Source organism: Bos taurus, chromosome 7, assembly GCF_002263795.3.
Source record: "Bos taurus isolate L1 Dominette 01449 registration number 42190680 breed Hereford chromosome 7, ARS-UCD2.0, whole genome shotgun sequence".
NCBI classification, from domain to species: domain Eukaryota; kingdom Metazoa; phylum Chordata; class Mammalia; order Artiodactyla; family Bovidae; genus Bos; species Bos taurus.
The window spans coordinates 26719921-26743088 of NC_037334.1; the positions used below are offsets into that span (position 1 = coordinate 26719921).

A 23168-nucleotide genomic window follows, 5' to 3' on the forward strand; every position below is an offset into this window, starting at 1 on the left:
CCACATGATGTAAAATTCATCATTTAACCACACTGTACCACCATCACCCCCATCTACTTCCAGAACATTTCATCACCCCAAAAAGAAATCCTGCATGACCCAATCACTGTTCATTCCCCTCCTATAAACCTCTTGTAAGCATTAATCCACTTTTTAGCTCCATGGATTTGCCTGTGCTTGACATTTCATACAAATGAAATCATACAACATGTAGCCTTCATGTCTGGTTTCTTTCACGAGCATTATGTTTTCAAGATTCATCCATATTCTAGCATGTATCATACTTTATTCCTTTTTAGGGATGAATAATATCCCATTGTATAGAGATATGACATTTTGCGTATCCAGTCTCCAATCATCAGTTGGTGGGCATTTGGGTTTTCATCTTTTAGTTTTTGTGAGTAATGCTGCCACATGTTTTTGTTCAAATCCCTCTGAAGTCTGCTCACATCTTACTAGGAAAGAACAAATTCATTGACTAAAAGTGCTAGTTGCTAAGTCATATCCAACTCTTTGCAACCCCAGGACTGTAGCCTGCCAGGCTCCTCTGTCCATGGAATCTCTGGGCAAGATACTGGAGTGGGTTGCCATTTCCTTCTCCAGGGGATCTTCTGGACCCAGGGATCCACCCTGGGTCTCATGCATTGCAGGCAGATTCTCTACTGTCTGAGCCACCAGGGAAGCCCCTGGTTCTATAGTAGAGATAAATAACTTTTCTCTTAGTAAAATACTATCATCATTAAAAAATATTCAGGTCCATAAGCAAATTTAATTGTTGCTGATTCCACAATATTTTGAATTCCTTATTGTTTATATCATAGTATATCATAGGCCATATTTTCTAACTTCTGTATTTAATTAATATAATCATACTTAAGCACAAGGGTAATTCTCTCATAAAATCATAAGCAAACCTGATTCCTAGACATGTTAATTTAACATTATTTGGTGTTAAATAATAACTAAGATTTATTGAGAGCTTACTACATACCTACGTAACACCCTTTGAAGTATATACTCTTGGCATTTCACAGGGGTTGAAAAGAGGCTTAGAGAAGATAAGTAGACTGCCAAGGTCACAAGGGTTTGGGCTGGAGATCGGACCCTCACCAGGGTTATCACATTTCATATAGTAAATCACAAGGTCAGCCAGGAGTAGACCCCGACCATCAACATCTTGTCTCCTTGCTCATGACTTTAATCACACGTGTTTGTGTAAAATCAACAGTGAACCTTTAAGCCCAATGCCCAAAGGAAGTGTACAGAATGGATACTCAAACCTCTCACAGTTGTGCTAAAACCATTTCAAAGCCAACAATTCCAAAATCTCCTTCAGGAATGAAAAAAAAAAAAAAACTATTTTTTCCATCTGAGTCTATCAGTTGTATGTGGTAACAGCAAGTTAGGATGTTCTAATAGGTACACGGAACAATCCACATTGATGATGAATAATGCCTTCTACACAGAAAAAGGACCACAGGCCACCCACATGCTGGAAACATCATTTTGCTCATAGGGCCATTCCACCATCACAGGTATTGCTCCTGGAGCTCACTGCAGCTCAGGAAGTGATGGCTGAAAAAAGTGAGAGAGGTGAGCCAACATCTTACTATGTCCCAGTTAGAAAAATAAAAGAAATAAATGAAAGCATTTCAATATTAGACTTTGAGAGAGATATCATCTAAAGATTCAGGAAAACATCCATGCCCCAGAGTTGCTCTCTGATTTCTCCTGACAGACTACAATGAACAGGAGAAGAGTGGAAAGCAGGAATGAGAAGGTTTGCTAGCCGATCAACTTGGAGAGGTGATTTTGTTTTAGATTCTGAAGAGTGGGGCTCTGCTGACATTACTGACCTCTTAGGCACTGGATTTGCTGCCTGGAAAAGTACAACAATCAACTATGATGGTGTTGGTCTGTTGCTTCCTGACACACAGCTCTTCTGGCTATAGAAGTAAGGGCAAATTAAAGGATGTTTAAATTTTCAGGCCTCCTTAGCCCCTCCAAGACCCAAATTTTGTGACAGTTGGGATTCTGAGTTTATTGTTTTCCATCACTGTTACAGCTATAATTTGGTATTAAACATGATGCTTTAAAAGTTTTTCAAACTTTTTACTGAAGTATAAAATATATATCACAAATGTATACAAATCAAAATTAAATAGCTCAATACATTCTCATCAGCTGAACACATCCATTTACCCTGCCCCCAAGGGGCTTTCCAGGTGGCTCAGAGGATAAAGAATCTGCCTGCAATGCTGGAGACCTAGGTTCAATCCCTGAGTCAGGAAGATCTCCAGGAGAAGAGACTGGCAATCCACTCCAATATTCTTGTCTGAAGAATTCCATGGATAGAGGAGCCTGGTGGGCTCCATGGTCACAAAGAGTCAGACACAACTGAGTGACTAACACTCACTTTTCATATGAGCATGGCTGTGCCCACCAAAGCAAGACCCAGTTTTCCCCACAGCCAGTCTCTCCCATTAGGAAACTTGCAAAAGTCTCTTATATTTATGCATCAGAGGGCAGACAGAAGAAGCAAGAACTATAATCCCACATCTACAGAACAAAACCCACAGCCAGTGCTCGCTTCGGCAGCACATATACTAAAATTGGAACGATACAGAGAAGATTAGCATGGCCCCTGCGCAAGGATGACACGCAAATTCGTGAAGCGTTCCATATTTTTTACCCCACTCACACCTATGGATAGATCAACTAAACAGAAAATTAACAAGGAAACACAAACTTTAAACGATACAATAGACCAGTTAGACCTAATTGATATCTATAGGTCATTTCATCCCAAAACAATGAATTTCACCTTTTTCTCAAGCGCACATGGAACCTTCTCCAGGATAGATCACATCCTGGGCCATAAAGCTAGCCTTGGTAAATTCAAAAAGATAGAAATCATTCCAAGCATTTTTTCTGACCACAATGCAGTAAGATTAGATCTCAATTACAGGAGAAAAACTATTAAAAATTCCAACATATGGAGGCTGAACAACACGCTGCTGAATAACCAACAAATCACAGAAGAAATCAAAAAAGAAATCAAAATTTGCATAGAAACGAATGAAAATGAAAACACAACAACCCAAAACCTGTGGGACATGGTAAAAGCAGTCCTAAGGGGAAAGTTCATAGCAATACAGGCACACCTCAAGAAACAAGAAAAAAGTCAAATAAATAACCTAACTCTACACCTAAAGCAACTAGAAAAGGAAGAAATGAAGAACCCCAGGGTTAGTAGAAGGAAAGAAATCTTAAAAATTAGAGCAGAAATAAATGCAAAAGAAACAAAAGAGACCATAGCAAAAATCAACAAAACCAAAAGCTGGTTCTTTGAAAGGATAAATAAAATTGACAAACCATTAGCCAGACTCATCAAGAAACAAAGGGAGAAAAATCAAATCAACAAAATTAGAAACGAAAATGGAGAGATCACAACAGACAACACAGAAATACAAAGGATCATAAGAGACTACTATCAACAATTATATGCCAATAAAATGGACAACGTGGAAGAAATGGACAAATTCTTAGAAAAGTACAACTTTCCAAAACTGGACCAGGAAGAAATAGAAAATCTTAACAGACCCATCACAAGCATGGAAATTGAAACTGTAATCAAAAATCTTCCAGCAAACAAAAGCCCCGGTCCAGATGGCTTCACAGCTGAATTCTACCAAAAATTTAGAGAAGAGCTAACACCTATCCTGCTCAAACTCTTCCAGAAAATTGCAGAGGAAGGTAAACTTCCAAACTCATTCTATGAGGCCACCATCACCCTAATACCAAAACCTGACAAAGATCCCACAAAAAAAGAAAACTACAGGCCAATATCACTGATGAACATAGATGCAAAAATCCTTAACAAAATTCTAGCAATCAGAATCCAACAACACATTAAAAAGATCATACACCATGATCAAGTGGGCTTTATCCCAGGGATGCAAGGATTCTTCAATATCCGCAAATCAATCAATGTAATACACCACATTAACAAATTGAAAAATAAAAACCATATGATTATCTCAATAGATGCAGAGAAAGCCTTTGACAAAATTCAACATCCATTTATGATAAAAACTCTCCAGAAAGCAGGAATAGAAGGAACATACCTCAACATAATAAAAGCTATATATGACAAACCCACTGCAAACATTATCCTCAATGGTGAAAAATTGAAAGCATTTCCTCTCAAGTCAGGAACAAGACAAGGGTGCCCACTTTCACCATTACTATTCAACATAGTTTTGGAAGTTTTGGCCACAGCAATCAGAGCAGAAAAAGAAATAAAAGGAATCCAAATTGGAAAAGAAGAAGTAAAACTCTCACTATTTGCAGATGACATGATCCTCTACATAGAAAACCCTAAAGAGTCCACCAGAAAATTACTAGAACTAATCAATGACTACAGTAAAGTTGCAGGATATAAAATCAACACACAGAAATCCCTTGCATTCCTATACACTAATAATGAGAAAACAGAAAGAGAAATTAAGGAAACAATTCCATTCACCATTGCAACAGAAAGAATAAAATACTTAGGAATATATCTACCTAAAGAAACTAAAGACCTATATATAGAAAACTATAAAACACTGGTGAAAGAAATCAAAGAGGACACTAATAGATGGAGAAATATACCATGTTCATGGATTGGAAGAATCAATATAGTGAAAATGAGTATACTACCCAAAGCAATTTATAGATTCAACGCAATCCCTATCAAGCTACCAACAGTATTCTTCACAGAGCTAGAACAAATAATTTCACAATTTGTATGGAAATACAAAAAACCTCGAATAGCCAAAGCGATCTTGAGAAAGAAGAATGGAACTGGAGGAATCAACCTACCTGACTTCAGGCTCTACTACAAAGCCACAGTTATCAAGACAGTATGGTACTGGCACAAAGACAGAAATATTGATCAATGGAATAAAATAGAAAGCCCAGAGATAAATCCACGCACATATGGACACCTTATCTTCGACAAAGGAGGCAAGAATATACAATGGATTAAAGACAATCTCTTTAACAAGTGGTGCTGGGAAAACTGGTCAGCCACTTGTAAAAGAATGAAACTGGACCACTTTCTAACACCATACACAAAAATAAACTCAAAATGGATTAAAGATCTAAACGTAAGACCAGAAACTATAAAACTCCTAGAGGAGAACATAGGCAAAACACTCTCCGACATACATCACAGCAGGATCCTCTATGACCCACCTCCCAGAATATTGGAAATAAAAGCAAAAATAAACAAATGGGACCTAATTAACCTTAAAAGCTTCTGCACATCAAAGGAAACTATTAGCAAGGTGAAAAGACAGCCTTCAGAATGGGAGAAAATAATAGCAAATGAAGCAACCGACAAACAACTAATCTCAAAAATATACAAGCAACTCCTACAGCTCAACTCCAGAAAAATAAACGACCCAATCAAAAAATGGGCCAAAGAACTAAATAGACATTTCTCCAAAAAAGACATACAGATGGCTAACAAACACATGAAAAGATGCTCAACATCACTCATTATCAGAGAAATGCAAATCAAAACCACTATGAGGTACCATTTCACACCAGTCAGAATGGCTGCGATCCAAAAGTCTACAAATAATAAATGCTGGAGAGGGTGTGGAGAAAAGGGAACCCTCTTACACTGTTGGTGGGAATGCAAACTAGTACAGCCACTATGGAGAACAGTGTGGAGATTCCTTAAAAAACTGGAAATAGAACTGCCTTATGACCCAGCAATCCCACTGCTGGGCATACACACTGAGGAAACCAGAAGGGAAAGAGACACGTGTACCCCAATGTTCATCGCAGCACTGTTTATAATAGCCAAGACATGGAAGCAACCTAGATGTCCATCAGCAGATGAATGGATAAGAAAGCTGTGGTACATATACACAATGGAGTATTACTCAGCCATTAAAAAGAGTACATTTGAATCAGTTCTAATGAGGTGGATGAAACTGGAGCCTATTATACAGAGTGAAGTAAGCCAGAAGGAAAAACATAAATACAGTATTCTAACGCATATATATGGAATTTAGAAAGATGGTAACAATAACCCTGTGTACGAGACAGCAAAAGAGACACTGATGTATAGAACAGTCTTATGGACTCTGTGGGAGAGGGAGAGGGTGGGAAGATTTGGGAGAATGACATTGTAACATGTAAAATATCATGTAAGAAACGAGTTGCCAGTCCAGGTTCGATGCACGATACTGGATGCTTGGGGCTAGTGCACTGGGACGACCCAGAGGGAGGGTATGGGGAGGGAGGAGGGAGGAGGGGTCAGGATGGGGAACACATGTATACCTGTGGTGGATTCATTTTGATATTTGGCAAAACTAATACAATTATGTAAAGTTTAAAAATAAAATAAAATTAAAAAAAAAAAAAAAAAAAACCCACAGCCACAGAAAGCTAACCAAAATGATCACGTGGATCACAACCTTGTATAACTCAATGAAGCTATGAGCCAGGCCATGCAGGGCCACCCAAGATGCATGGGTCATGATGGAGAGTTCTGACAAAACAGGGTCCACTGGAGAAGGGAATGGCAAACCACTTCAGTATTCTTGCCTCGAGAACCCCATCAAGAGTATGAAAAGGCAAAGAGATATGACACCAGAAGTGAGTTTGATCTAACTCCAAGAGATAGTGAAGGACATGGAAGCCGGGCGTGCTGCAGTTCACAGGGTTGCAAAGAGCCAGATATGACTTATTGACTGAACAACAGATTAAACAGAACAATATGAGCATTTCAGAAGCCCTTCTAGGCTAGAGCTTTAATCCTAACACAAAAATAAGTCCCAGCAAGCACCCTGTGCCTAAAAAGTGCATTTAGCATCAAATGTGCTCCTTGGGACATGAGCACAATAATGTGACAACCCATCACTGCTGTATTTTTTCAGCACAAGCAGCAGCATCTACACAGAACTTCAAGCAGAGCACAGTACGCATCCCTCGCAGTACCGAGGGATGAGCCTCTCTAAATCACAGGAATGGAGCCAAATTAACAGGCCTAATGACAACGAATTGAGAATTCATTAACTAATCAGGAGCGTGCTGAATACAATTCTTCTGCCACCTGCAAAGAACAGTCTCCTCTTCCGCTTCTCCACTTCAAAGGCATCTCTATCCTTGGTAAAAACCAAATATCCACTTAGTAAAGGATAAACAAACTGCAAGGGGGTGGGGGAGTGGAAACATGAATAAATAAACCACTTGCCTCTCTGCAATCCACTTGGCTTCTCCTCCTTTAATGGACTCACAACGATAGTCTGTAATCAAGGTGCCGTGATGGACTCAATTACAAGAAGCTCTAAGTGACCTCAAGCGAGTCATGTATTGCTTTCTCCTGGGTACCTGCCTCTTTTAGCCTGATACTCCCAGTCAGAAAACCTCTTATCTCAGACACGAAAGGATTCCTACAGCCACTGAGCAGCAGCTGCCTGAACACTGTGTAAATGGGCTCTCCACAACCCTTCACAACCAGAAAGGCTTCTGCCATTCGGCCTCACTCAAAGCTGTACTCTTTGCCTAACTGGCGGGGGGGTGGGGGGGGGGGTGGGTGGTGAGGGTTGGGGGGGTGGGTGAGGGTGGGCGGGGAAATAGCCACCTACAAATATCCACAGGAACAAGGGACTGAGTTTCCCTTTAAAAGAAACCCAGAGGCAAAGGCTGAATGAATGACATACTTTTTCATAAATCAGGCTAAAAGACCAATCCTGTGTGAAAAGTCCATGACCTTTCCTGAGGCTCTGACCTTAAATTTGAATCTTTTTCTGATGCAAAGAATGTAGTCAATTGTCAGGCTCTGGATTAGATCTTTACAGGAAGTTTACAACCCTTTCCCTTCAGGGCTGGAATCCAGTCTGAAAGTTGGGGGTAAGAAATGGTATCTACCTAACATCTGGGGAGTCCCCCAACCTCATAACTGCCCTACTGCTGCTGCTGCTGCTAAGTCGCTTCAGTCGTGTCCAACTCTGTGCGACCCCATAGACGGAAGCCCACCAGGCTCCACCGTTCCTGGGATTCTCCAGGCAAGAACTCTGGAGTGGGTTGCCATTTCCTTCTCCAGTGCATGAAAGTGAAAAGTGAAAATGAAGTTGTTCAGTCATGTCCGACTTTTAGCGACCCAATGGACTGCAGCCTGGCAGGCTCCTCTGTCCATGGGATTTTCCAGGCAAGAGTACTGGAGTGGTATGCCATTGCCTTCTCCGATAACTTCCCTAACATATCAATAATTTTCTAATGCATTTAACTGCATTTCAATCTCACAAGATTCTCAGCTTCTAAACTAACATCTGAATCTAGATTTAGAGAGAAAATTTTAATACATCATACACATGGTGACCATACCACAGAATAAAGAATCATTCTCTGAAATCAGAGGCCTTATTTAGGTCAGATCAGATTCTTGTCTTTGATGAAGCTGGGGAAAAGAGGCCCAGAAATGTACCTTTGCCTATATGATATCCTCAAATCATGTGAGATGTGAGGAACATCTCACATTTTTAAAATCAATAATAAAATCTTTCCATAAGAGAAGTCACTGGGTATAGCAGGAAACAACTCTTCTTTGGCTAGATATCAGCTGGGGCTTCTAACAGACTTGTGTCCCTTTAATGCCATATCATGTGTGCCCAGTTGCTCAGTCATGTCAGACTCTTTGTGACCCCATGGACTGTAGCTCCCCAGGCTCCTCTGTCCATGGGATTTCCCAGGCAAGAATACTGGAGTGAGTTGCCAGTTCCTTCTCCAGGGGATCTTCCCAACCCAGGCATCAAAACTGCATCTCCTGTGTCTCCTGCATTGGCAGGCAAATTCTTTACCACTGCGCCACCCGAGATGATCTTAATGCCATGTCTCATACCCCCAAACTAGCAGATTAATGATGCTTCCACAAAATCACTTTCTTCTTTCCCAAATCCTACATCTGACACATTGCTTCAAGTAGTTTAACTGTGGAAGGCCTTGACCTCCTTTCTTTGTCTCTCTGATTCAAGTGTGTCTGTTTCCTTGGGGCTACCAAGCTCAGTTGGATGGCTGGCCAGAGAGGAATGGAGCATCAGCCAAGCCCTGAACAATGGGCTCCTTTCTCCGGCTGTCACATGAACGGCGTTGTATTACAGCCATTGTCCCTCCTAGCAGAGACGGAGAGGCACGGGTTCTCACAGACCAACTATTCTCTCCGACCCCCTCTGACCAAGTCACTAAATATTAGAAATGAAGAGAAAAGAAAAGGAAAGAACATTTGTGCCTTTGGAGCAATACAGCCCTAACAAGGATTATTAGCGTACCCACAGACCACCTGTGTCAGAAGACCCTGTCAGAAACACCCATCCCCGTGCTCACTTCGGCAGCGAATATACTAAAAAATACACAGCCCTGGGCCCCACGCGGCACACCTGCCTGCAAGTGTGTGCTCAGTCATGTCCGACTCTTTGCAACCCTATAGACTGTAGCCTGCCAGGTTCCTCTGTCCATGGGATTCTCCAGGCAAGAATACTGGAGCGGGTTGCCATTTCCTCCTCCTCCTTACTAACCCAGGGATCAAACTCGCATCTCCTGCATCTTCTGCATTGCAGACAGATTCTTTACCACTGAGACATTGGGGACGTCCACAGTACTAAAAAATACCCAGCCCTGGGCTCCACTGCACCCCTACTAAATCAAAATTAGAGGTAAGCCAGTATCTGCCAGTGATTCTTAAGCCCCTAAACTTTGAAAGCAGAGGCCTCGAGCATTTCTCACCTCGCTGATGGCCTGATTTTGCACACCTATCAGTTCAAGGAACACACAGGAGATGAGAGGATATTGAAACAGCATGTACTTCACACTGTGGTGATCCAGTCTTCATGTGAGGAGGAATGACTGGGAGGAGAGAGATGAGAAAAATGAGGGCACCAAGTAATGTGGGGAATGCGACAGGAAAGTTAAAAACTAATAATAATGACTATTGAGAAGATAATAGGAAGTTGGGGGTAGGAACAGCAAGGAGGAAGAAGAGGGAGATAAGGGGAGAATAAAAGGAGGTGCTGACGCAAGCTGGCAGAGGCTGCACCTTCAGCAAAGGATGAGCCGTGAGAAAGCTCCAGTGGTGGGCTGAAGATGACAAAAAGCGAGCATGTTGCATATTTAGTTCAAAGTTTTAAGATGGGAATTTCCTCCATAGTTTTCAGCCTTAAAAGTCAGCCACTTAGAGTTGAATGTTTGGTGATATTGTATGAAATGAAGTAGATATGAAGTGATATCCATGGTTGGGCTGATGACCTCATGCTAAAAGTCCAGTGGTGTGACAAGGTCATCCCTAAATTAAACTTCTTAAAGGAAAATATGAATTCAGATCTAGATGATCTTAGAAGAAACTTAAGTCCTGTCTCCATCCACACCCCCGAAGAAGCTCTACAATGGCTGAAAGAACGGTTTTCTCATTTCATACCCTCTCATGGAACAGGGGCTCTATTTTTACTTGACTCTCAATTGGGTGCCCTAATGCACACTGGGTTTATATAATAAAATAATTGCAGTATAATGTGAGGGGCCCCTTTAGTGCACAGAAGTGTTGTGGAAGCAGGGAGAATCCAGTCCTATAGTCCCAGACGTGGTCGTCATAAAACCGTTCTCAAATGTTAACTCATTACTCCTATGGGAGGGTTTAGTCGCTATTGCTTAAAGGTGTCTTACAAATCCCTGCGGCCATGTGTTTACACTTCCCTGTCTAAAATGCCTCATCCACTCAAGTCCTCTCCTTCAAGGCCCCGCACTGTCAGGATGCCTCTGGTGAGCACACAGCCCTCTCTCTAGGATGAGCCCTCAAGAGCAGCTCTCAGAACTGCACACCAGGCCCTTGCTACACCCAGCTTTAAACCGTCACTGCAGTTTTGTCATCTATTTTTTAAGGCGAATATCTTGGTACTTACACATAGTGTGTATCCCTATGTCCTATATACACCAAACACACATCTGATGGAGGCAAAATAAAACTCACTCTAATTACTTTCTCACAGAACAAAAGTCACATTTTATCACTGATTCCTTGTGCAAAAAAAAAAGAAAAAAAATGAAGTATCCTTCACAAAGTATCAGTGGGAGTAGATAATCCAAAGTTTTCGTCTTGATTGTAGAATTAATCCTCTAGACCCAAAACAAATATTTCATACTTTTATTTTGTTCTGTGTGAAACAAACTAAATTTGTGGGGTTTTGATTTTCAATTTGCCATATTTTTTTAAAAGACAAGCATGATCCTTTATTAGAAGGTATTTCAAAGACTCATCACGGGAATGATCATCTGTGGTGAGGTTCTAGAACTAAGCCAGTCTATGCAGCTCAGCCAGCTCGGACAGGATGTCAAGGACAAAGTGCTCAGTTCAGTTCAGTTCAGTTCAGTCGCTCAGTCATGTCTGACTCTTTGCGACCCCATGAATCGCAGCACGCCAGGCCTCCCTGTCCATCACCAGCTCCCAGAGTTCACTCAGACTCACGTCCAAAGAGTCAGTGATGCCATCCAGCTATCTCATCCTCTGTCGTCCCCTTCTCCTCCTGCCCCCAATCCCTCCCAGCGTCAGGGTCTTTTCCAATGAGTCAAGTCTTCTCGCATGAGGTGGCCAAAGTACTGGAGTTTTAGCTTTAGCAGTCACACTCTAGATGGGGCCTCCTTGCTCCCAATCCTGTGCACACATGTATCAAGATGAGGCTTTCTATACTGAAATACTGTGTTTCTTTGTCTTGGGAAGAGGGGGATGGTACCATTTATTGCCCTCTGAATAGGAAATTGAAGTGGTTAAAATGCTTTACATAGTTTCTTTATCTAGGAGTATAAATCATTGGAAATGAAATGAGAGGAAATCACTAGTAATGAACATCCATAATGACAGGATATATTATCACATTCACACTTTCCAGACTGGCTAATGGCACAAAGTATACGTCATCAAATAGAAGCCGCAGGGTGACCTGCAGTTTTACAAATAAAGTTGTATCAAGGAGAATAACATTGGTTTGCATCTTAGTTTTTCCTGATAGTATAAGAAATCCTTTTATTAAGTTCTATACATTCATCTTCTGCAAAAACTATTTTGAAAAGGAGTATGATTATAGTGAAAAATAATCTTAAATTGGGAAGAAAAGGGAGTTGAGATAAATATAAAATCTTGGGAAATTCAGAGAGAGGGAATAAATGAATGAATGAATAAATAAAGAGATTAGGAGATCAGTTAAGAGACTTATGAAAGTACAGCCAGATGCAAGCTTAAATTAAGGCAGAAAAAGTTAATACTGGAAACAATTGAAAAAGAAGACTTAACAGAAGCCAATGAGTCCTGTTTTAATTCTTAAAGCTAATATTTTTAATGAAATACTGGGTACACATCCTTGACAAAATGAGAGCCAAGGCAGTTCTTAATATTGCTTTGTTTGAAGTCCAAAGAATTTGGACATTTGTAATTCATTCTTTGATGCTCCTACCTTCCTGCTCTATGTCAGTGGAAATCTCTTACATCAACCTATGAATGAACATTGCTTTGTGGTTTATTTTATGGTGGTGCTGCCCATGAGCTAAAAGTTCGGTTTTTGAAGCATCACCATCTTTGTCATGACCCTGCAATTTGTTCATTTGTTAAAATAGTATTACATATTTCCATTATTACAAAAAATGAGTGGGAAGTGAAAAAATTAAAAGCATAATCATAATTATAAGAAGACTTTGTCTCATAAACTTAATATGTGAAATGAAGATGGAAGTTATTAGGCATGCCCCAAATGGCAAATCTTTAGTCTGAATCAGGTACTTATTTAATTTGAACAAGTTAACTGGGACTCAAACAGGAGGAAATATCAAAATTAAAGAGCACTTAAAAAAAGAAAAAGAAGAAAACACTGAATAGTGTGTCTTAAGTGGCAAGATGTAATTAAAAATCTATAATATGTTTTTCTCTCTAGGCCCAGCATCCCCTATAACATGTAAGATTTTGCACAACCTTTGAACCTGTTTTTAGGACTGCATCCTATTCTACTTAAGTAAGAAAAACAATATTGAATGAGTCACCATGTTTCTGATCAAATATTAAAACAAATGGAAAGGTGTTCTATAGACTCAAAAGCACAGGGTAAACCACTACAGCACCCTGACGTTCACAACCAAAACTATCTAAAAGGTATGATAAATTCAGCTCTTGAATCATAATACGAATACAGTTTTGAACTTACAATATTAATTCAGGGGCATCTGGTGTTTCATAAATCTTCTTAGGATATTCTATCTTGTCCTTTTTCCACTTTATGTTATTAACTTTGTAGACTCTGTCTAGCCAAATTGTGAATTCGTGAATGGCTTGTCCACAGTCTGACTAACTCAAACCCTTGGTGTGTCAATAAAAAGTCAAATGCATTCATTCATTCATTCATTCATTCATTCTTCCTCCACATTCTTTAGGTATTTTTTAGGTAATTACTATGTGCCAGTCATTTGGATAGAGGCTCAGAATAAGGAATGATAAACTCACCAATCAGTTGGAAAATAATTCAGGTAACAGAGTTGACACAGTATGAGAGATGCTATATTAAAATTATCCACAAAGCAGAATATGAATCACATGAGATACCACTGTTTATGTAAAATAACTAGGAAAAGCTTCACAGGAAACATCTTAATTAAACTGCATCTTGAAGGATGAGTAGGTAGTAAGAAGTTAGTTAGACCAAAAAGAGGAGCAAAGACATTTCCTGCAGAGGGAAAAGCATACACAGCGAGGAGTGAATGAGGCAATGCATTCTTTAAGAAATAGTAACAAGATCAACATCAATGGGGCTGAAAGGCTGAAGCACAGGGTAGCAGAGAAGTAACCTAAGAAGATGATGCCAAGTTGGTCTTATGTATGGTATTAAGAGGTTAGGCTTTATGCCATAAGTCAGTGTTTCTCCAAATGTGATTTGAGGTCACCTCTACAAGATTCATTTGGGGATCTGCTCAAAAGCAGATTTCTGGCCCTTACATGTGGGGTGAAGCTCCAGAATCTGCATTTTTCAATAAGTACCCAGGTGACACTGACGACACCATCTGAGGACTTGCCAAAGATTATTAAATAAGGAAATGACACGATCAGATGTGTATTTTACAAATACTCTATTAAACAATCATGAGGAAAGTAAATCGGCGGTTGCTAAATGAGCACGTGCAAGCTTGGGTTAGCATTAGAACCATCTGGGGAACTTGTAAAACTGCAGACTTTTCACATCTCACCCAGGACTTACTGTACCTGAATCCAAGAGGAGGGAGCACAGATTTATATTTGGTAGAAATACAAGAAATCACAATTTTACCAGGGTCAAAAATGGTCAAATTTTAGCAGTTTCTCACAGGTCCATCTAATACTTTTAACAAGTCCTCCTCTATGTTTTTGATATACATCTGAGAATAACTGATGAAATACAAGCAGAGTCAAATGTTTTTCTTTTTTTATTAGCAGTGTCATTATTCACTTTGACTGACATGGAATGAAGTAAGTGACATAACTTATGAACCTAAAACAAATGTTAAAAGAAAAAGAGGATATTCAAAAAACAACCACCAATGAACTAAGGCAGCTAATTTAAGGATGTTAGAGCCAGAGGAACACCAGAGATTACCCAGTTCTTTCCCTACCTCCCCACACATGATGAAGCTGATGGGAAAAGCGCCCTGCTAGAGGTTTATATTGCATATTTTGTTCAATCCCTCAGCGATATAGGCTCTTCATTTTAACAGGTATTGAAATCATTAGAGCTAAAAAGTGTTAGAGACTTAATTTATAGAGTAATAATGCCACATGAAGTTCTAAATTGTGTGTGTGTGTGTCTGGGGAGGGGGTAGGCATAAAGCAAATACTTGTGCTTTTCCATTTCTAAAATGAAGCACACAAATTTAAATAATATAGAACCTAGAACAGTGCTTGAACTGTAATAGATGCTTGATAAATATTTATTGAACAAATGATTTGACACTCTTAAAAAAAATAGGTTTAAGGATGCATAGTAATGCAACAAGTTTCTAAGGCACTATAGTTTACAGGTTGTAAACTGAGTGTAGACCTCCCACCTGCTAACCTGTCCCAAGCACCTTTTGACACTCAACCATGACCTGTCCTCTACAAACCCCAGCCCTGCAATTTGTACCTTTCCTCTAAACAAGCCCCAGCAGGAAGCAATACAAAGACCATGTCGGAGCAAAGTTTGACAATGCATCACATTCTAGGTGGGAATGAAGCCTACATGAGCACAGTTTTCAAAGTTCATCCAAACAGAAAGAATGGCTAACACTTACTGATAACTAACAAAAACTATATCATCACAATACGAGTTAACACTGTTAGAATAATGATGATGATGATGATGCTAATAACAGCTAATATGTGCTTACTATTGCCAGGCATGTTAGCATTCCACACACACATTAACTTATTTAATCCTTTGAACTGCCCTCTGGTATGAGCATTGTTATGATTTTTCTGACTTTGCAGCTGAGGAGAGAAAGGTTAAGTAATACCCCAAATCATACAACTGGATAGTGGCAGAGTTAGTGGTTTCCCCCAGGCCCCCAGGTCCCAGAGCATCCCCTCTATTGAACACTCTGACCTCAGAGCAGCACAGCAAAAAGTACCCTGCAAGCTGACCTCTTGGAGTGTTCACATCAGAAAAATGATCCGGTCTTTTCATCCATAAGAAGTGAAACATCACATACAGTGAAGACTATACACAAAGTGAGGCTCAGAATATAAAGGAGAAAGGCCAGGGAAGCCCATTTTAGGAATAATAAAATCTCAAACTTTAACTCTCCCTGAAGAATTTGGATTCTCCTGTGGGGATATTTTCTAAAGAAGTATCAAAGTTGTCACTACATTTCATTTACTCCGTGGTATCACTCATTTCCAGAAAGAAAGACAAAATACTTTCTTAAACCAGGGCTGAAAGTCCTAGATCCAAGGAATTAAAAAGACCAACAGGAGATAGCTCTTTGCATGGTAACTACACTGGAGGAGGAAATGGCATCCCACTCCAGTACTCTTGTCTGAAGAATCCCATGGACAGAGGAGCCTGGCAGGCTACCTTCCATGGAGCGGCAAAAGAGTCGGACACGACTGAGCCACTAACACTTTCACACATGGCTGGAAGAACCGCCCTTCCCAACATCCCCCGAGGTACCAGGTATTCAAACAGGTAAGAGAGGCCTTCAGTCACCCAGCCTGTGATCCTGATGCCCCCTAAAAGACCGTGAGAACACAGGAGGAGGGAACATTCCAGTCCGACCACACAATCTGAATAGCAAGTCCTGGAGAAAAAGTTTAGAAAACAAGATCCCAGAAGACAAGCAAAGTGGACCAGACAACAAGGACCCCGCCAAAACTGTTTCATTCCCAGTCTCCCCAAATCTCCCTACACACATCTATGACACTGGTCAACAGAGAACCAACACAAACAAGGAAATACAAGGGCAGAAATTATGCAAAATAAGATGCGTAAGGGGGGCATCTCACGAAAAATACTCCAAGAAGTTCTACCCAGCTCCCAGTACAAGACCAAATCCAAACACTAACAATAAACCCTGGAAACCAGTAAACAAGCCAGACCGAGCCCATCTTGCCCCACCTCACGGGGCACCCGGGGTATCCTGGCTAAGGAAAATCTGCCCCCAATCCGGCCAAGGTCCAGCGGCTGCCAGAAGGGAGTTTGCCCAACTCTTACCCGAGATCCTGAGATTCACAGCCCAACACTTTCCCCCGGGTTTTGACGCAGCGCCAGCGGATAAACAGAATCTGTTCCAAAAGGCGCAGCTCGGTTCCGAGCAGCGTCCCCAAAAGAGCGATACTTCGGAGTCTTGGTTCAGGCTTAGAGGCTCGGGAACGAAGACGGGTCTGCGTGCGTTTCCTGACCCCCGGTTTCGCGCACCGAGAAAGTACTCGCTGCAAACTTGAGTCAGGTTTTCTCCGTCTGGCCCGAGATGCTGAAGGAGGAGGGGAGTAACCCGAGCCTGGCGCGGGATGCGAGCAGTTGCCGCTGCTGCAGCTGCTGCCGCCGGGACAGAGACTGCTGGGGGGCGGGGGTCTCTGGGCGCGGCGGGCAGTCCTTAGTGTGACCTGCAGGATCCTCCCCGCCCAGTTCCTGCGCCCCGATCGCGGGTTGTCCCTGTCCTGAGCGGCTTCCACCGCCCGAAGAGACTGCGCCAATAGTCTGGCTACTAAACTGGCACACCTTGGGGTTACCTCGTGGGGTTTACCAAGGGGTAGCGGAGAGAGTGCTCGTCTGAGTCCCAATTCACTCTCAGGGCCCCAGTGTCAAAGTCCCCAGAGGTTCTGGAGCCCCTGTGAAGACTGGGGGGAATGGGGACAGCACCCGAGCAACCAGCAGGAGGGGATGGCACGTCCCCAGCGGTGCCAGGGAGGGAGCGCAACCGCGGGACATAGAAGGGAGGAGTGACCTAACGGTACAAAAGTGTTCGCTGCAGCAACAAAGTGGTTGGAGAGGTGGGGCGTGGGGTGAGAGAGTCCGATTTACGGAGGCGGAGCGGAGAGAGAACTCCACGGGCCAGCAGCAAAATCCCTCCAGGCCAGCTAAGACTTCCCGGGCGGAGATTTCTTGGGGAATGGCTCCCTCTGCCGACTCTCCAGGGAGACCCCAGGAGACCCAAAGACGAAAAGCGATAAGGATGAAAAGGCTTTTCCCTATCTGTGTATTTGGGGAGACACGAATTTTGGAATCTCCTTCTCTGATCACCATCCTCTTTCTTAGGAAACAATTAACCTGCATGAGAATGACATGAGAAGATACACACTTCTTATCCACGGAAAGTTGTTAGCTTTTTCTTTTTTCAATATTAAGCTGAATTCTATCTTCTCCACTCCCCAAAAGACTTGTGCTCCATATTCACACCAGATGAGGCACTCCTGTTCCTTACATTAATATAAACTCTTTCTTTTTAGAGAGACCTCAAAAGCATATGCAACCCCAGTCAGTAACAGTACAGAGCAAACAGTCCATGCTCAAAGTTATACTTGAATGGAATGAATGAGCATGTATATTTGAAGCCCTTCACTATTCTCCTTGGTAACCCCTGGAAATACAGTGGAAGACTGTGTCTGTTTGTATGTTTACCAGATAACATCACCCTTTCTTCTGGTTAACAGTACCTTCCTTCCTTTTTCTTGAGGCACCACCCCTGCCACATTTAGGGCATTCTGGATGGGAAGGTCATTCAGGATGGTCCAGCTTTTCTGAGTCCAAGGATGGGCACCTGACCTAAGCTAGTCCCCTCAGACCTTCTCTTCCAGGAATACTAACTTTGGCCAGAGCAGCACAAGGAGGAATAAATCTAGTGCTGATTGATCCATATGACAGTGTTCTAGAGACTGGCCATTAGGTCATGCCATTTATACCCCAAAGCTCCGGCTTTATATTTTATGAAACCTGGTTACTCCACTTCCTTTGATTTTTTAATTAACTTTATTGAGATATGATTTACATTCAATATATTGCTGTCATATCAAAGATAGAGTTTGAGAAGTTTTGAATAATGTACACACCCATGGAACCACAACTACAGTCAAGATAATGAACAATCATTTCCAGAAACTTCTCTTTTACCCCCTTTGAATTCAGTTACCCACCTCATTTTATCCCTGACCCACTCAACTGCTTTCTGTAGCTATAGATTCGTCTTTCTTGCTATTGTAGAAGATCCTTCTACAATGGAATCATGTAATATGTATTCCTTTATGTCTGACTTCTTCACTCAGCATAATGTTTCTGAAATTCATCAAAACAGTTTGTAAAAGTAGGTTGCTTTCTCTTTATTGGTGAGTATTATTCCATTGTATGGATATACTGCCATTTGCCCAGCCACCAAATGTTTTCAATTTAGGTTTATAATAAGTAAAGCAGCTAGGAACTTCCATGTAAAAGTCTTTTTCACGGGAGTGGAATTACTGGATTATATAGTGTGTGTTTACATATATAATAGAGATTAACTGTTTTCCAAGGTTCCCAATAGCAATGTATGACAGTTGCTCCACATTATCATCAACACTTGATATTGTCTGTCTTTTTATTTTAACCATTCCATTGAGTATATAGTAGTGTCTCATTACGGCTTTAATTTGCATTTCTCTAATGACTAATGATCTTTCCAGGTGGCAAAGTGGTAAAGAATCTGCCAATGCAGAAGATGCAAGAGACGGGGGGTTTAAACCCTGGGTCAGAAAGACCTCCTGGGGGTAGGAAACGGCAATGCAATCCAGTATTCTAGCCTGGGAAATCCCATGGACAGAGGAGCCTGGCAGGCTATATTCCATGGGGTCGCAAAGAGTCTAACATGACTTAGAGACTAAATAAGAACAAAAAATGACTAATGATGGTGAACAAAGATGTTTGCCACCTCTTCATGTGCTTGCATTCCATTAGTTCTTTGATGAAGTATCCAAAGTTTCTTGTCCAATTTGTAAGCAGATCATTTGTCTTCTTGTTATTGGGTTGTATGAATTCACATATTCTGAAAATCAGGTATTTGTCATATATGTGTATAACAAATATACTGTTTCAGTTTGTCTCTTGCCTTTTAATTTCTCAATCTTTCTTTCAAACAACATAATTTTTTTTTACAAAGTCTAATTTATCAGTTTGTTTTTTTTTTTACAGCTGTGTTTTCCATGTTTTATCTAAGAGATCTTTGCTTACCCCAAGGTCATGAAGATTTTCTCCCACTATTTCTTCCAAAATTTATAATTTAAGCTGTTATGTTTAGGTCTGCTCCATCTACTTCTGCTTCATTGACTACCCTACAGCCTTTGGCTATGTGGATCACAACAAACTATGAAAATTGATAAAGAGACAGGAACACCAGACCACCTTACCTGACTCCTGAGAAACCTGTATGTTGGTCAAGAAGCAGCATTTAGAGCTAAACATGGAACAATGGACTGATTCAAAACTGGGAAAGGAGTACATCAAGGCTGTATATTGTCACCCTGCTTATTTAACTTCTATGCACAGTACATTATGCAAAATGCCAGGCTGAATGAAGCACAAGCTGGAATCAAGATTGCCAGGAGAATTATCAACAACCTCACATATGTAGATGATACCACCTTGATGTCAGAAAGTAAAGAGGAATTGAAGAGCTTCTTGATGAGGGTGAGAGAGTAAAAAAGCTGGCTTAAAACTCAATATTCAAAAAACTAAGATCAGGGCACCTGGTCCTATCACTTTATGGCAAATAGATGGGGAAACAATGGAAACAGTGAGACTTTATTTTCTTGGGCTCCAAAATCACTGAGGATGGTGACTGCAGCCATTAAATTAAAAGACACTTGCTCCTTGGAAGAAAAGCTATGACAAACCTAGACTGAATATTCACATGCAAAGACATCACTTTACCGACAAAGGTCCATCTAGTCAAAGCTATGCTTTTTCCAGTAGTCATGTATAGATGTGAGAATTGGACCATAAAGAAGGCTGAGTGCCGAAGAATTGATGCTTTCAAACTGTGGTGTTGGAAAAGACTCTTGAGAGTCCTTTGGACTTCAAGGAGATCAAATCAGTCCATCCTAAAGGAAATCACCCCTGAATATTGATTAGAATGACTGATACTGAAGCGGAAGCTCTACTACTTTGGCCACCTGATGTGAAGAACCAACTCATTGGAAAAGACCCTGATGCTGAGAAAGATTGAAGGCAAAAGCAGAAGGGGGAGGCAAAGGATAAGATCGTTAGATAGCATTACTGACTTAATGGACATGAATCTGAACGAACTCCAGAAAACAGTAAAGGACAGGGAAGCCTGGCGTACTGCAGTCCATGAGGTCACAGACAGCTGGACACTACTTAGTGAAGGAACAACTACAACATAATAAGACTTTGATTTCCAACTTCCCTTTTTTCCCAAGATTTGCTTCGCTTTCCTAAATTTGGGGTTTTTTTAAATCTCCTACGTGAATTGCAGAATTAGCTTGTCAGTGTTTAAAAACTCACTTTAATTGAGAATGCCTTGAATATACTGATAACTTCAAGGAGAACTGACATGTTAGTTGAATCCTCCAATTATAAACCTGTTGTATCGCTCCATTAATTTAGATCATTTTAAACATCTCTCGGCAATATTTTAGTTTTCAGCATGCCAGTTTTTCACATATTTTAAAAAATTTATCCCTAAATATTTTTAAATTTTTGGTGCTACTGTCAACAGACTTGTTTTTGAATTTCAATTTTTAACTGTTTGTTGCTAACATGGAAAAATACAATGAAATTTTGTACAATAGCTTCATATGTCGCCACCTGACTAAGTTTACTGATTAGTTCTAGCAGTTTTTCTAAAATTCTTTAGGATTTCCTACATACAAATAAATACAATTTTGCTACTTTTATTTCTCTTTCTTGCTTTATCGCTCTGGATAGGATGCCCAGGACAATGTTGAATAAGATGTTACTGTTGATAAAAGTTAAAATCTTTGCCTTGTTCTCCATCTTAGAGCAAAAAGAAACAGTCTTTCACCAGGAAGTAGGATGTTAGCTGTAGGCTTTTCATAGACACCCTTTATTGATTGAAAAATCCCTTCACTAAAAGTTTCTACCATAAATGACTGTTGAATTTCATCAAATGTTTTTTCTGCATCAATTGAAATGACTGTATGGTTTTCCTCCTTTATCTCGTTAATTGAATTGATTGTCAAAAGTGCCCTTTGCCTTGCTGGGTTAAAGCCTACTTGGCCGATGTGTATGACAGGTTTTGTGTACTATTGGATTTGATTTGCTAACATTTTGTTCAGGTGTGTCTATATTCAGAAAGAATATTGGTCTATATTTTTATTTTCTTGTGACTCTTTGTCAGGCAAGAGATTCATTAAAATTTTTATCTATTCAATGGACCTCATAGCCCCATTTTAGCATAGTGATGAATGTCCTGCAGCCCTCTCTGTTAAAGATAGTGCCCTGAAGGTCTTCTGCTTGTATCATCCCTCTAAAGCCTCCTGCCCACACTGGTTCTCCAATTGCCTCTTTAGTCATGGACTACAGTCATGGGCTTTAGTCATGGGCTACAGCCCATGGGGTCACAAAAGAGTCGGACACAACTTAGCAGCTAAAACAACAACAACAGTATGGGCATGCAGGGAGAGTAGTATTTCTATGGGAACACTTTGGACCACAATGAGCCACAGAGGGACCTGGAGAGTGAGCAGCAGCTCAGCAGATGCTAGTTCACAGGCAAGCACTGCAGGGAGTTGTAGAGGGTACAGCACTGACATCTCCTGCATTAGCAGGAATTCTTTACCACTGAGCCACCAGGGAAGCCCCACCTGTCACTAATTACCAGTGTTTTACCAGCACAGCAGAGGGCTGCCTTTTGATGGCTTAGAGATGGTAGAATAGCTCCAGCCTGGGCAAACCAGCAAACTTCTGTGCTCACCAGAGGATTGAACTATACCTTCTCCAATGAGATCTGAACCCCTTCCAGTTTTGTTCTTTCTTAAGCACTTTGTCAGCCCTAGAACACCATCCAGAATTGTTGTATCTAATAGTCACTTTTTACCAGAGTTAATAATTCGTTACATGAACTACCCCAACTCCGTTTAACCCACTGTGGTTTCTATCTCTTAACTGGACCCAGACTGATAACATTATTGGGCTTACCTGGTAACTCAGCTGGTAAAGAATCCAACTTCAGTGCAGGAGACCCCAGTTCTATTTCTTGGTTAGGAAGATCCCCTGGAAAAGGCATAGGCTACTCACTCCTGTATTCCTGGGCTTCCCTGGTGGCTCAGTTGGTAAAGAATTCACCTACCATGTGGGAGACCTGAGTTTGATCCCTGAGTTGGGAAGATACCCCAGAGAAGGGAACAGCTACTCACTCCAGTATTCTGGCCTAGAGAATTCCATGGACAGAGGAGCCTGGCAGGCTACAGTCCATGGGGTCACAAAGAGTTGGACATGGCTGAGCAACTTTTGCTTCCACTTGGTACATTATAAGGTGTGAACTTTCTGGGATCTCTACTGAATGTCCCCAGATGTTCACTGAAGACCATTCACCCTTCACTCTGTTTATGAGTCCCTGAAGGCCTCTGGGAATTGTTCAGCTTACAGCTTCTTGATGGGTGTGTACCTGTCTTGTACAGTCTC

The 23168-nt window shown here is 41.1% G+C and overlaps 1 protein-coding gene and 1 non-coding gene across 2 annotated transcripts in view; one reads left to right on the forward strand and one right to left on the reverse strand.

Annotated features, from left to right (window-relative positions):
- MEGF10 (multiple EGF like domains 10) overlaps nucleotides 1-16881 on the reverse strand; it is a 182330-nt gene extending 165449 nt beyond the window's left edge. The window contains 1 exon segment of the mRNA NM_001046451.2: nucleotides 16749-16881. The gene's annotated coding sequence lies outside the window, so the exon portion shown is untranslated.
- LOC112447648 (U6 spliceosomal RNA) lies at nucleotides 2583-2689 on the forward strand. Its single transcript, XR_003035828.1, has one exon. It is a non-coding gene; the product is annotated as a U6 spliceosomal RNA (small nuclear RNA).
- Nucleotides 16882-23168: the final 6287 nt, after the last annotated feature.